This window comes from Toxotes jaculatrix, chromosome 6 (genome assembly GCF_017976425.1).
Source record: "Toxotes jaculatrix isolate fToxJac2 chromosome 6, fToxJac2.pri, whole genome shotgun sequence".
NCBI lineage: Eukaryota > Metazoa > Chordata > Actinopteri > Toxotidae > Toxotes > Toxotes jaculatrix.
The window spans coordinates 21,105,301-21,120,183 of NC_054399.1; positions in this window are offsets into that span (position 1 = coordinate 21,105,301).

Genomic DNA, 14,883 nt, shown 5'->3' on the forward strand with positions numbered 1-14,883 from the left:
AAAAGCAAGAAAAACCCAAATAATAAGTAAAAAAGTATGATGTTATGATGATAAGTAGTTTTGTTTTGACCCCCGAGTCAGCCTCTGCCCTGATTCGGCCTTTGGGCAGGCCGCCTGCCCGGGATCTCCTGCTCTGCCCTGGTTCAGCTGTCTGTTACTGGCCCCTGGATCCCTCCTCCAGATCCCCTCCACCCACCCAGCTCAGTGATCCGTATGAGACTTGTGGGTCATCTAGAATTGGCCCTTGTCATGATCACCCCCTTGGTGACTTCAGGGGACTCTTATGGACTATTGTTACTGAAGATCTGTTTTGTATTTTAATACAGCCTGTTTTATTTTGGTAGTTACATCCTTTGTGTCTCTGTTCCCAGGTTACTTCCTGTCTTTGTCTTTATCCCTCCCTGTTGATTGCCTGCCTCGCCCTAATATGTGTCACCTGTTCCCAATTACCTCTCCTGTATTTAAGTGTCTGTGTGGCCCTGTCTTCTTTTTCTTTGTTTGTCAGCTGCTGTGGCTGTTCTCTGGGTTTTGTCCTGCCTGTTGCTCCACAGTGTTTGTTCCACATGTCCTATGGTTTTAGCTCCTTTGTTGTTTTTCACCTACATAAGATTTTCCTTTGAGTTTTTGTTTGAGATCAAAGAAATATCATCATTCACCAGTCTGCATTTGGGTTTGCTTCCTGTGTTCTTGACCACCACCCTACAACACTCTCCTTAAATCCGACTTAGGAGAGCAGTTCATCTGGCAACGAGTGAAAACTCTGAACACATTATTACTGACTGCTATGTATTTGCTCTCTTTCTAAAGTTCTTAGTAAATTAGCTGGTTCCAAGCTAATGATTCACTGAATCAGGCTGTACCACAGTAAAGCCTTTAATGTGTAAATTGGTTCCTGGAAAACATCTGTACTGCTGCCTAACAAGCTGTAATATAACTAATTACAAATAACTAAAATAAGAATAGAAGGCTAAAACTTGATCTTTCTTTGTGTAATTAGTGCAACTGAAAGTTATTTGATTAAAATTGTGACTAAAAAAAACAATTGTTTACTTATTTGTACCCAGGGGTAATCCTAGGGAGACTGTGCAAAGGAGGAGAGGAAGATTTACTTTAATTTTTGTTGTCATAGTTTCTAATTTATTATGTAAAGGAACAACATTTTATATATCTTATTTGTTGTAAATGTGTACATGTGTACATACATCTATACTAGACTATATATGTTTGTTTCTCATTCTATCCTGTCCAACTGTGGGTCAAAAACAACACTGGCTGGTCAATATCAAGTCTTTATTTTATCCTTACCCCATGCAGATGCACTCACTGAAGGACACAGCTGTTCAGGAGTTGCTCAGCAGTGACCTCCTGAGGTACTGGATGGATGTTTGCTCCTCAGAGACAGCATTGATTGAAAATAGGAGAATATTGTAAGCTGGAGGACCAAAGCATGGTCACAGCAACTGTTTTCAATCATGTAATAAACCTTTTTTTTTTTTTTTAAATTAAGCAGGTTAGACCTTTCTACGTTTGTTAGGGATTTCTGCTGTTTGTCCCACAAAACACTAAACTTTGTAGTTCACTCTTTTTGCCATATGTAATTAAATATGAACATCAGCACTAATGCATAAATAATTCCTGTTTAGATTAAGCAAATGTCTCTTGAATCTGGTTTATAAAGTCAGTCATTGGGGCAGAGAGACAGAGTGGAGATTAAAAACAGATGGCACTGAATATTCAAATTATGTGCAATTACAGACAAGCAGAATGCAACAAACATAAACTAGGATATGTTTGGTTCTCTACCAGAAACAGTCCATCTGCTGGGTGTTCATTTGAATGCAGTTAGAAATATGAGTAAATAATAAGTTTGCATTTAACGCACTTGTCATGTTTTTGCAGTTTCCAGAAAAAGAAAAGCATAACTTGTTGTCAACAAGTCCTTTAGATTAAATGACAAAATATGTCTTTGTTGAAACAGATAAAATTACTTTATAGCGATATACTTTGACTATCTCTCACTGCCATGGTTAGACAGATGAAAATAAATAACGAAACGTGGTGCTTTTCACTTGACAGTGGACTGTTCACTGGACACGGCAAGCCATAGGAAGACATCACCTTTGGGATCAGCTCTAACATCAGAAACAAATGCATAATCTTAAGGGATACATGTTTTCACATTTATAATAGGCTGATAGAAAGAATAAATCTATTAATATTTATTGTGTTTTGTGGGTCAGTCCTGTTCAGGGCACAGCTGAGATGCAACTGTGAAAACAGAAGCAGATTTAAATCCCACTGGGCTACACACACTCTATCCCATTCCCATAGGGGCTCACCACGTTGGATGGATGCACTTACTGTAGGACTATGTTGCACTGGCTAAAAATATCTACAGTATATATGGATTACTATGGATTACTAAAGGGTTATAGAGGGTGTATATGCCATGGCTACAGACCACAGAATGCGTAAAAAATGAAGCAATATCTACAATGCAAATGCAAATAAAGTGGGTGAAAAAAAATTGAAATGAATTGGTAAGAATTCCACAGTGCCACTGTTTAATGACAGAGGTCATCCAAGTCATTATTTTCACATATTGGCTCTTAACAAGCAACATTTTTGTTAGAGAACAAGTGTGGGTTTGTCTGCATCTTCTCCATGTTTCTCCACTAGAGGGCAGAAGTGATCCATGAGGAGGCTGGAGCAGCAAACTAAAGGTATTATATTGAAAAAAAAAAAGGCAATAAATAAATAAATAAAACACAAGAATCAATTGGAATATTTTAAATTACAGATTTTCTATTATTAAGGCATGGTTAGACAGGAATAAAAATGGACACCAGCTGGTTTTATTACTTCCAGAAACCCCATTATTGACCTGAATGTTCCTGCCCAGCCTGTTGGTTTTGGGTGCACATTAAGAAAAATTATGCAGAGGACATAAAGGCAGAGCAATGTCTGCTGTATGACCTTTACACTGTTTATGTATTTGATAAAGCACATTTTCTCTGCTGTGTTTCAGCAACTCTGTGCTTAACACTCATTTGGTTCCATACATCAACAAAGCAATAGGTAGAGTACAGAGAGCTGAATTCTGGTGACTTGGGCAATTCCTGACTGTGGCAAAAAGGAAAAAGGTCTCCTCCTGTTCAATTATCTTCTGTATTTGAAGACTTTAACAAAAATAAAATCTGACTGAAGGAAAACATGACAGTAATATTTTTTTTTTCATTCTTGAATTGAGATTCACAGTTGTATATTTTTTCTAAAATTATAGACTGTGCAACATTCTCATCAACAAACAAGGAAGAATTTCTAATATCTCTAATTTGGACAAACATCTACTACCAAATTCATAATTTAGTATATGTAAAATATACATGATGTTCAAGCATTAAGAATATAAATAATTTATCTAACTGACACGATTAACCTAAAATTTGTCTCATGAATAATTCTGCTTTTTAATATGTGGAAATTGTAACTTTTGTTTGATGAATGAACACATTTTCAGCGCTGGTCAGATGTCTGTATGTATTTGCCATCTCAAGCAAATACTGTAGTGCTCCTATTGAGCAGGGCTTCTTCTTCTGTTTGAGCTTGCTGCTGAAGCAGTTAGCATGTTGTCTTTGGCTGCTAGGATAATCTGAGCCTGTTTATTCAACAGGATGAGCATGAATGTTTAAGCCCACAGCAAACAAACAGCCAAGCCCTCCCTAAGGATTTCAGCTTAATGCTAATGATACACAGTAAGCAGTAACATTTTTTTTTCACAGGTTAATGAACTGGGTGCTTTTCAGCCGAGTGAGAGATTTTCTTTTCAACACTGAAAAGGCTGATGTGTGAAAATGACAGATTGTCATGATAAGCTTAGTCTTAGCTGTCTTTGGCTTTCAGCAGAGTTGATACTCATATATGTTCCAGTGCTTCTCCTGCTTTGGCCCTTATGTTTCTTACAGCAGACTGTCAGGAGAGGCCCTGTTAAAACACATGGCTGACCAACTCAAATCCGATCTATCTCTTCTCTGCAGCTGAGGCTCCTGCAGCTCTTCGCTCACAGAGGAATAATGAATGATTCAGAGTGATGAAACGGGAGGTCGTGCTAGGGTTCAGGTTCTTGTTTCAAAAAGCCCAAATGTGGCCCACCAATGCACTGGGAACATTACTTATTGAAAACATGTAGACAGACAAAGCAGTGCATTCACCACCACAGTGGCGAGTATGAACTAACTTCAGGGTGTGCGATGAGACAGGCGACAATAAAGGTATAAAATAAGTGGGATCACGCAGCCACACAGCCAAACTGGCAATATATCTGTGTTATGCTTATACTTATATTGCTCATTAACAAGTGAGGGTATTGATGACTCATTTACTCATTTACCGGCCAGTCAGTGTTGTTCGTTGCTGATGTTATAGAAGATCCTCATTGACAACAGCTGCCAATCTTTCTTAAGGAAAGGTATCAATGCAGCAGTGGAAAAAAGTTTCATTATAAGGAAAAGCCCTGTATTCAAAACATTACTCAGCTAAAATGATTGCTGCTTTAGAATCAAGGAAAACCTCATTTTCTTCTAGAAAATTCATCAAATCGATGAACCTCTATAAAATCGGGTTGAAACTGTCACAACAGTGGTAAGTTTTTTTTTTTTTTTTTCCCACTTGCCCCAGAAAAGATAACTTTTAGTTCTCAATAACAGATAAAAAGTACTCAGTAAAATTAAGATTTTTGGAGTGTGAGCAGTATATGTTATAAAAAAAAACCTGCAGCAATCAGACACATACTTACACATACATACAATCACTTAGCTAAACTTCAAGCATGTCTAAATGACATAAAGACCTGGATGACCAAAACTGCAGTTATTCTGAGACACATCATCAGGGCATCTTTAGGTTCTTGGCCACAGCATTACCCTGGCCTTAAGATTAGGCTAAACTTTCCTTTTTAATGAAGCTTATAGTTAGGGCTGCTTCAGGCTTGCCTTGACCCATTCCCTAATTGTGCTGCTATTGGCAGTAGAGTCTGTAGAGCCCCCCACCAAATGGCAGGTTCTGCTCGAGGCTTTTTCCTGTTAAAAGGGAGTTTTTCCTCACCAATGTCGCCAAGTGCTTGCTTGAAATGTATGGTCGAGACCCCCTCTACATGAAAGTGCCCTAAGATAAGTTCTTTTATGATTTGGAGCTATATAAATAAAACTGACTGAAACTGAGGTACATGGAGTGGTGTAAAAAGCAGAATATTTTCCACTAAAATGCAGTGGAGGGAGTATCAGACAATAGAAATACTCAAGTAACATACAAGTACATCAAAATTATACTTAAGTACCTTGATTTAATTTACTTATTTACTTTCCTGTGAAAGCTGTAAAAGAGTAAACTACACTTACATTGCGTTGGTAGAATCTTCAGTTTGGTCTGCTGGGTATCTCAGTGGGTTTTCTACCCAGACAAGAATAAAACTGCAAGAAAAGGTGAATATTTTTAAGGGTCAAAATGTTAAGATATTGAATGTTGTCTAAAAATACTGGAAACGCGTCTTCAAAATCCCATATCAGTCCAAACTGAGTCTGTGTCTTTCTTTCTGCTCTGTCAGCAGTGGAAGAACCTAAATGTTTGCAAAGCTCACAGCTTTCACAGTTCTCTGTCTACAGAAATAATTCAACAATTCAGCACAGCAAGCTGATGTGAACAAATGACCCTTTTTTTTTGGTCAAAGGCAAATGCTTTGACAGACAGGAACTCCATGTCATTTTGCAGCTTGAAAGGAAATGCATTCCATGGGGTCATACTTACAAAACAAAACAAAACAAAAAATCCCAAACCCAAAGTGACCATGGCCTACTGTGCTATATTTAAATTCTACAAGTCAAAGGTTGGACAATTTTTTGGCATAAACAGTTACAGAAATGACTCTTGGAACCTAGAAATCAAAGACTATTGCAAGACGATTGTTTTTGGTTTGGGTTAATTTACACAGGGGACTTAGACTGATGTGAAATGAGGTTGGGGCCTTAAATCAAAATATAAATTTGCAATTTGAAGTTATTCAGTTTCCCGGGATAATCAGTAAAATACACGTATTGTTCTTCTCTCTTTCAGCGGACTATAAATATATTTTAATTCGGTCTTTTACTGGTCGCAGAGCAGTTGGCAACATGACACTGGGGCATAAAACACCAAGCAGGAATGAGTTATTGATTATTACAGTCTGAGTGTAGCTGTAAAATTATCGTCCTTTGGGAAAGGTTTGGAATAAGAAAGTCAGGGATTTTGTGATCTAAGCTCCCATTGAGATGAATGGTGCTGAAAAAAAAAACATGCTGTAGCTGCATCACTGCCATTAGGACTTGTTAAAAGTGACTAAAATTTAGAGGACAGTGATGTTACACAGCTCGAAAGTAATACTTCAATTTGAGGATGTGGGATGACTTTGCAACTCAAACAGCAGACTGATTTGGTTCTGGCCTACACCTAATCCCCGGTACAGTCAATTAACTTTAATTCCTCAGCGAGAGAGACAGAGACAGGGTTTTCCTGTGGTCGACTAACCTCAGCAATAACTCTTCATTAGTTCAGAAGGCGCTGAAAGGGAATGAAAGGATTGCTGTGTGTGATTCTCCCACTGAGCTTAATAACGTTGTTTCTGATTCGTGTGATGAATGCCTCATATATGTTCGTTAGAAATACTTGTCACTTACTTTTGGATTGCAGCTTCGTCACTGAGTTGTTAAATTGCACTCAGTGGATTTATGTGCACAGGAAATCCCCTGCGTGAAATGACTGTGGAGTAGCAAGTGAACAATATGTTTTCCAACAAGTTAGCTGGTGAGAAAAACAGAGCAAAAATTAATGAAATCATTGTATTAGCACCTTGATGGACCAATTGCTGATCAGACTTATGAATGAAAATATTTCTCAGAGGTAGAGCTGCTCTGAAAGAAGAAATAATTATGTGAGCTAATATTTTCTAGGGGGCACAATAATTTAGTTTGTGGTAACCTGGAATAAGGACAGTGATGATGAAAAAAAAGGATGATGTGCTTCTTGTGGACAGGGACATAAACCAGAAGTACTGTTGCATTTTTTATGTTTATGTTTCTGAGAGAGAAAATGAATGCTGCTTTTGCCACAGTGTGATCTTCACACCTCATGCTTTTTAGTTTTTTCCATGCCTGTTGTCTTGCTGTATAATATTTGCCAAAAAAATGGACATTGGGTATAAACTAAGTCACCAATCATTTCCTCCTCCTCTGATTAGGAAACATTTATATGCGTAAAACTAGTAGTAATGAACCTACAGAGAGTTGTCATCTGTGGCTCCCTTCGGTTTTACAGAGCTTAATGATGAGTTTCAGTCAGTTTCATTGTTTAGCTGTCTGGTCTGTAAATTTACTGTTTTAGTTCAGCCTCACTGCTCTCATAACGTTGTTTTCAGCCACAGCAGGGAGCTGTTTTCTGTGGAAAAGCTCTAAAAGCCACCACACACTAACTGCTCAGCACCAAACCACAGACAGACACACAGTCAGCGAATAGCTGGTGAACATAGTGGAGCATTTGGCAGCTAAAGAGCCAGATATTTCCCTCAGGAGGTGGTGAAGACCAAAAACAAACAAAAAGAGACGTAATATAGGACTCATATTCTACAGGTGGACACAAACATGACCCCAAATAAAAGCTAACGTTGCCCCGTAAATGCTGGATGTGTGAATAGGCAACTGTTTGCTTTCATCATCATCATTTTCCATGTCAACTTAAAAGGTGATATGTCAGTGTTGTATATAAAATGTCCACCAAAAAAATCAGCAGGTTTAAAAATCTAATCACAAGTTGACAATTAAACAGACACAAATACAAGGGAACCTGCTTCCTGTCTCAATTTGTTTAGCACAATGGTATCACAAAACCAATCAAAAAAAAACCAAACCGCAAACGGGAGTCACAATGTGAACTCTGGTCTCTGTTTAACACTTTGTATACCTGCCATCCACCCTGCGACTCCCAGTAGCTCTGGTGTAGTTCATAAACACAGTCACTCATTTGAACAGCGATTACATTTGACACTACTGGGAAAACATAAATGTATAAATGCAATTTGTTGGAGGCAGGGTTGCAATGCAGCACTTTGCTTTTGCTAAGGCAACACAGCAGTTTTAACATCATAGTTGTATCTGCCTGGGATCTGTATTAGCCCAGTGTTGCTGATCCAATTGTACTGTGTGCTGTTGAAATCCCTTCACTGGCTGGAAAATGGTTTGTGTGTATGTATGTGCGCCTATTTTTGCCTTTGCATGATTCAGAAGTATTGCTCTCTCTCCCGTCAGCAGTTATGTCATTTCTTAATACCCTTAAGCAAGGCACTTAACCTGCCAGCTGCTGCAAAAGAAGAAGAATTTGTTTGAACCTCATAGTGAATATACAGCATTCACTGAAACAATGCGAGAGTGGATCTCAGTGCTTCCAAAATGTGTGTTTGTGTGCTGGTATTCATTCTTTGCTTTGTATATATGGACTCAGGCAGGCGTCCAGGTAGAGACAGGTCAAAGGGAGTGACAGTGCAGATGTATGTTTCTGTTCTCTTTAATCTTACAAACCTGATTACACCCTGTAGCCTTTGCACTCGCTGCCCATACACAAAAAGGTATTAGACAGCAATACCTTTAATGTTGCAAATCATAGTACACCCATGAGAATCCTACTGTAGCTGTCAACCTCAAACCTCTTGAACAGACTCTCCCTGATATTGGTTTCAGTGTCTCCCCCGGAGACGATCTAAAATCAGTCACTCTGTGGGGTCAGAACAAAGTAGAGCCAACTCTCTGCTGCACTATTATTTATAGAGGGCCCTGTGCTTGTGCTCAGCTGCTTGCATTACACAAAACCGGGTCACTGCATATGTATATGTTCATGCAACCTTACTGATATTGTTGTTAATGAGCTCAGGCAGGGAGACATTCTCTCAAGTCATCACCGGTGCTGCTGTTTGATGCTCTGGAATATGACAAGAACAAATAAACACATGTGAATGGAACGTAGGTGCATTTAAGATGAAGACATACAGACCTGATGGATCTGTTTGAATGTGATTTCAACTTGAATTATTTTGTTTATCAGCTGACTAAATTTATTTTCTTTATAAATGATATACTGCATATATTGGACCTTTGTGGGTAAGAAAGGGTTATAAGATTAATTTTTTTGGTGTTTTGTTCATATTAAATTTTTTTTTGCAGAATATATTATACTGTTCAAAATGATCTTAATTAAAGGTTCAGTTAGTTGCCTTTTCTGGGGCTTTTAACCACATCTCATAGCCATCTGAGCCAACTCCATGACAACTGAGCAACTGTGCAACTGTGTTTTAAGTGATTGTACAGCGACTGACTGTAGACATGAATAACGATTTAGGAACACAGTTATGAACAAAATATAAACATACATAAACATATGTATAATCGTACTCCTTTCTCAGCAGCAAATAACTTCTAGCATATATAACACTCATATCTGGCACTGTTGATGTTATAGATTTCTTCTATAATATTTAATTGACAGGTAGATCATACTGTAAGTGAGGGAACTGTCTAAACTTGAACGCTGTATTTAATGGATTTCTTTTCATCACTTGGGGGCTGCAGGACGACGTGGGACCAGATAATGTTTTCTACTGATGTAATGAGGATATTTTGTTAATTTATGTATTTGGTCACAAATACACTGATACTGAACCTGGTGATTTTGCTTCCTACAAAATGTACTTGCTGTTACAGTTTGTAAATATAATTTCACTCTCCTTTTAGCTCTGTTTTGGTCTCTACCAAAGCAGATTTTATGCCATTTTTTTTTTACATAATGGCAAGGTATGCAGGGAAATATTTTCTCGCACTGTGACAAAATCATTACTGAACAGTTCTTGGTGCTGTCCTACGATCATCAAAAGATTCCCCTTCTCTGTTTCTCTGGATCAACCAGGAGGGCTGAGTGTTGCTAGCTGTGTAGAAGTGCTTGTGAGATGATGTGAAGAGGCATAAATCTCTGTTATTTCTTCCTGTAATGTGATACAGAATAGTGGCCTTTAAGCAGTTAAGTGTCCAGAATATTGCTCGCACTCACATCAGCAGTTATGGTGTATGCACTACCAAGGACCCGGTAGCCGAACTCAGAGCTAGTTTATATTGTCCCATTGATGTTGAAAATCAGACCGGGAACTCTGCCTTTCCTGTGGAGAATTTTTGAGAAGGGATATGTTCCCCGGAAAGGCAGAGGTGAAAAGATTTATGAAATGTTCTACTCAAGCAGATAGACTGTTAACTCAGCTGAATTTTTCCTCAAGCTGGTGTAAGAGCAGGCACCTAGAAAAGTGGCAGTAAAATAACAGTAGACTTGAAGCTTTTTTTGTGACTAAGTACAATAACAAGCTTCTTTCTATGATCGCATTTTATAAAACAGCTTCAACCTAAAAAGAAGTCACACACACTGTACCTTGTTTTAGACCTTGACGCATTGTTTGCAAACACTGTGCATTTTAAATTGTGCCTCTTTGTCTTGATGCACGTTCAGTTTGATCCTCGTTTCTGAATGTAGCTCAAATAGTTTGAAACTATATTGTATGTTTCCTCTACATATGTCCAGTTGTATTTCCTTCTGTCTGTGAATAGCTGATCTGATGTTTTTTCAGAGATACTATCTGTTACATTTGTATTGGGTACCCTAGTTTGACAAAGCCACCCCACAGCTCACACTGGCATTTTATTTTCTGACCTTTGATGTTGTTTTTTAACATTCTTTCTCTTCAAACTTCAGACAAGTCTTTGTTACTGTCTCCTAAATCCAACCTGTGTTATCTTGGAGACTGTGTCACTTCTTATCTGCCAATGTGCTGCTGTTGATCAACAGAGTTGGATCGAGCAAGTCTCTGCCAGACCGTATCTCCCGAATGCCACGACCGTATTGTCTGCAGGGGCATGAAAGACCTTGTGAAAGTGTGCATCAGCAGCTGAAAACTGCACCATGTGATATAAACAGCATAAGAGCCCTGCTGTGAAGGTTCAGTTTTTCTGTTTAGAATCAGAGCTGCAGGTGCTGCACATGATCAAAACAGGGATTCAGGTTAAATAGCATTTCTCTCTCTCTTTTTTTTTAAGTTTTTGTTTCAAAGGGATGAACAGCGCAGCAGGAGGCTGTTTCAAAAGGATGACCATTTTCCTTATACCGCCTACAGCAGGTTAAACACAAGTACCTCGTGTTAAATCTCAACACCTGGCAGTTTGCCATGAGATATTGTGGTGGCCATAAGATAACTCCTACTGACTCTCACTTTTGTGCTGCCCTGAAGTTGACATTTGTAGTTTTGAGAGATAACAACTAAGTTTCCATGAAACTTCATACACTCATTCATGTTCCTCAGAGGACCAATTATTATAACGTTGGTGATTGCCTGACTTTTCAGCTAGCATCATTATCAGGTCAAACATTTTAATTTGTCCAACACTTTGATTTTTATGACCAAATACCAGCCAAACTTATGACATTCCCATTATCCTCAGCTTATGTATTTCATGCCAATCAGCAGATTGGCCCGTTAACACTCTAAACTCAAATGCTGTTCATGGTAAACATCACTCCTGTTCACTGTGAGCATGTTAGCAAGCTGAAGTTACGATTTTGTTCAAAGCACTGCTGGCACGTGTATGGTCTCACAACATGACTGTAATTTCTTGTGTCTTGTTGCATTTTAATATTCCTTACTTCCCCTTCTCTAATCCCTCTGTCAACTCTTCTGCTCAGTCCTGGTCAACAATGCACAATTTGTTGTATTGCAAGGGTGTAGTATATAGTAGGCTGTTGGGATTTGTCCAACATGAATGACTAATTTAGCATTAATTAATACAAAATAAAAGGTAAACACACAAATGTCAGTACGGAAGAAGAAGGACGGAAAAGGAAAGAAAAAAAACGCTTGCAGGTTTCATTAAGACTGTATAATTTATGATTTAAAATAACTTGTTTTTCACAGTTAGATCTCAAGAGGTGACAGGCCTCTAAGAAAAGAAAATTATGGGTTGCCAGTGGGAGTAGAAATTATCTCCTCTAAATCCAAATTTAATTTTTTTTTTCAAATATCAGGAGTGAAAAGAAATCTCATAGCCAGGAATAACACACAAGGTGAAGCTGTTGGTTTCCCCCGAAGCAGTATATTTTATCTTTTTTGAAATTTATTTATCCTTTTTAAAGAATGAAATACATGACCTGCTGCTGCGCAAGACTATCCTCCTCTACAAAACAAGCCCATAGGTTGTCTGTGCAAGCAGCTTATCAGGGCCCATTGATATATTTTATTGTTAGATGACCTCTAGCGACCATTATAATTGTGATGGGAGCAAAGAAGGAAGTCAGGTGACATGGTGTAAAGCCATTAATTTGTGTTTGCAGGAGGTTGGGGGGTGTGCAGATGGGTCAACAAAACAGAGGACTTTCACACAGGAGACCAATGGTCCATTCTACAATTTGTGCATGTTTATTATGGTGACCATGACAACAAATCTCCTCTAACCTCAAGGGAGTACTTATTAAGGGATTACTTATTTTGTTGTCATCCAAACCACAATCTTTTCCACAACCTAACCAGGTTATTTTTGTGCCTAAACCTAACCTAACCAAATAATAACTGTTCCATAAGTTTAACCAAGATGTATGTATATGCAGATAGTTCAGTCAGCCATCCCAGGTTGAATGAATTATTATGTAAATTAAGAATATGTACAGCACTGATATTTGGTGTCTAGGCTTTGACCTCATCACTCCTGATAAGGAAGCACAAGGCTCAGCACATCAGAGACTGTGGAGTAACAAGCTTGAGTTAACTGTCTTAACAAGCTTGCAGGCTTATTATGTGCGGCGATGTTGAGGTACCTGCCTCTGAAACTTCTTCCACTACCCCAGTATAATGGAGATAAAAAAAGATGTAAAACCCCACAGCAACATCTCTGGCATGGTGATGTTACCAATTACCTCCTTTACATTTGTCTCCTTGTATGAGACTAGTAGTCTTGTCATTTTTAATGGGTTTTTACCCCTTATTCCTTTTGTATAGGGGTGGCAGCTCAAAACCTCAGCTCATGAATATCATATCTTTTCATCATTTGGGTGAATTTACTCTTTAACACAGGTAAAGTCTATTAAAATAATGAAATATAACGTGTTACGTTGACTTCAACCTCCCAAGTTCACACTGCTTTTTTCAAACTAAGGAAATTCTTCTTACAGCAGCCTCCACTGTGGGATCCAGTGGATCATGTGATTAGTTGTGTTGCCTTGTTGGAAAATATGTCCACACCTCTCTCTCTGGTTCAGTGCCTATGTTTACATATACCTTCTAACATCTTGTGGTCAGCACATCGCACCTCTGCCTGGGAATACCAGCAAAGGAAAATACAAAGCAGAGAGCTTCAGTACATTTGTGTGCAGCAACACATCTGACTGCACGTTTACAGTGACACTCACGTGCTGAGAGAGGGAGAGAGAGAGAGAGAGAGAGAGAGAGAGAGAAATGAAAAGCTGGTGAGTCTCATCCCTCCTCTTCTCTCCTGAACATGTACAGAGCTTTATATTCCCTGAGCTCAATGCCTCCGCTTTTGATCTTGTCAGCTCTGAGCGGCTCTCTCGGAGGGGTCACCGGATGAGAGCTTTGGGCCCAGCTCCTCCACAGGGAAGAAACCTGGACCTCAAAGAGAGGTCAGAAAGAGAAACTCAAACCCTGGGTCCTTGGGGAGAGGAGACAGACTGCTTATCAGGGGCTTATCAAGCCATGGAGGGTTATATGCGCAGTCAGGCCTCTGAGATTTGGCATTAAAACTGAAGAGGTAAGTGGGAGAGTGAAACGGAAGGGAGGGTGAGGGATGGCAGGAAGGGAGTGATGGGTCAATAAAGCGGGGTTGGGTCTCTGAGGAAGAGAATAAAAGGGATTAGTTTTAGATTAGATGAGCTTCATTGTCATCAAGCCAGAAATTTCTTTGTCTCTTTAATCAGCTTCTCCCCCTCTTTCTCAAAACACAGAGACAGAACAAGAGAGAATTGTTGGGATAAGATTTAATTCTATTCCAGGACTATAAACACTTGAGGGGCTATTTAATTTTCATTAGAGGACCTGATGCTCATCAACAAATTCAATATGTTTGTAGAGCATCACAGGGACTCAGTGCCTCACACTGGCAACTCTAATAGGGATGGAACAAGGTTCAATTCACCCGTTTTGAACTGAATTAGCCCATGTTCAAGAGAAGCCAAAAAAATCTGTGGATTGCAAAATAATCTGTTGAAATAAGAAAATGCAGATTTATAAAAAGCTTTGAGAAATACACAACTAAACATGACTCAAAGATCAAACATATGAAACATTTTAATAAGGTAGTATAAAGAGTCTTGAACATCCTGTAACTTTGCCTCTTATATTACTTATTACAACTTATTTACAGGGCACCACGGTGGTGCAGTGGTTAGCACAGTTGCCTCACAGCAATAGGGTTCCATGTTCGCACACCGGTCTGGACTCTTCTGCTCTTCTTGCATGTTCTCCCTGAGCCTGTGTAGGTTTTCTCCAGGCACTCCGGCTTCCTCCCACAATCCCAAAAACATGCACATGCTACTGTACATTGGCCCTAGGTGTGAGTGTGTGTATGTGTGGTTGTCTCTCTTCATGTATCAGCACTGCGATTGACTGGCCACCGTAGTCAGCTGGCATAGGCTCCAGCTCCCCCACGACCCTGACGGATTAAGCGGTATAGAAAATGAATGGAACTTATTTGCAACAGCACAGAAAGTTAACGCCACTGCCTAAATTATGTTCTTTCTCAGCACAGCAGGAGGTGGTGCTGCAAA